The following is a 1,736-nucleotide window of genomic DNA, read 5'->3' as shown; positions in this document are numbered from 1 at the left end:
ATCTTCAGCAGGCCGGATTAAGGGAGGTTTATTTTATAACTGCCCATTAGTTTTGAAAATACTCAATTTTCCCATGCATTCTTTTTCTTTTTAATTTAGAGTGACCAATTATTATTATTTTTATTTATTTTCGCTCAATTTGGAATGTTGAGTTATGTTTTTTCTCCTCACACAGCACAGATGTTCTGAGGGCGTGTGAGCGTCCTCCAATCTCACAAGCATAAAGCCAGAATCGCTTTTACGCCGAGCAATCCAGAGCAGAGGTGGGCGGGCTACCGATTCCGGAGAACAGAGATCAGCCCTGCCTCTTATCCACTCTGAATTTGCTCGTTGTCTGGCCAGTAGGGTTCACTGTTGCGTGATGAGCGTCAGAGCTAATGTGACGCCCCCTTCAGAGTCCCCAGCAAAGTTCGGCCTCTCTGCACAGCCCGGACATGAACTGGAGCCGTCCAAGCTGTGAGACTCATCCTGCTCTCCCAGCAGCAGCGCTTTAACTGGATGAGCTGCTCAGGGACCATGCATTCCTTTTCAATACCAGATTTTATTTTTAGATCTGCATCATTTTAGAATGCATAGTTTTTTTTGTTTGTTTGTTTTATTTACCTTTCACATAGCGCACTGTGAACAGCCAAGGCACGACCAAGACAGACTTTGTTTTAAAACATTACACGATTACATTGGAAACTTTCTTTAATCAAACATTAACATTTTATTTGTACATTGGGACGTATTGCCTACAATAGGATTTCATTGTGTTTTCAGTGTAGTTGTCACGCCACAGTGGGTCGTGTTGCCATGCGACGTGAGATACCTTTATGTTCAACAGAAGGTGCCTGTGTAAATAACTCCTTTGTATTGTGCACTGGAGAGGCCCTTGTATATTTCTTACTGATAATGCTGTGTGACAATTAAACCCAGAGAATTTACTACGGAAGATTACTAGATTAAAGCCACTGGTCACAATGTATGCAATTGCTTTTATTTGAAGAAGGGAAAACAAAAATACTAGTCATTTTAAAATGGGCATTGTTTTTTTTTGCCTATCTTTATTGGTTTATGACCTTTTTTTAAATTTTTTTTGTTTTCTTCCTAATGCTGTATGCAGTTTTACAGGGTTGCTATTTACGATCACTAGCCGGCAGTAAAGCTTAGTCTATGTTTTCCAGTCAGTATCTGTGTTGTTATTTTTTTAAACCGTATTTGGGTAAGGAAGATTTCCAGCTATATTGGTCTGTCGTAGTTTCTGCATTTCAGTATATGGCTTTTGTTTTATATGGGCAGAGCCTGTCAATACTCCTTCACAATCGGAGACCTTGGTTGTTCAGAGAGCTGAAATCTGCAAAAAATAAATTCAGTTCTCGGTATGCATAGATGCAACTGACAACATAAGGCATGAATACAGTAGGACATGTTTTATTGAAAAACATTATTTTGAACGGGGGGGGGGGCACTTTAGGGCCTACTCTGATTGCTCCAAGTGTTGGAGAGTCTTTCGACTTGCTGTAAGCAGCACACACATACACACAAATTGAAACGACACACACTCCCTTCAGAATGCACAAATCAGAAACCTTTAAACCAAAACACACACAAAATATAACTTGATATAAAATGTGTCCATGCTATGTGCAGGTGGGAACGAAACACTGACCACATGAAGACAGCATGCCATTTGCTGCTTTATTCAAGTTCATCACCCAAGAGATACAGCACACACTCTCCTGCAAGACCAGGAT

The sequence above is a fragment of the Acipenser ruthenus genome, chromosome 8 (assembly GCF_902713425.1).
Source record: "Acipenser ruthenus chromosome 8, fAciRut3.2 maternal haplotype, whole genome shotgun sequence".
NCBI classification, from domain to species: Eukaryota; Metazoa; Chordata; class Actinopteri; order Acipenseriformes; family Acipenseridae; genus Acipenser; species Acipenser ruthenus.
The sequence above is the reverse complement of the archived record's forward strand: the minus strand, read 5'-3'. Positions refer to the sequence as shown.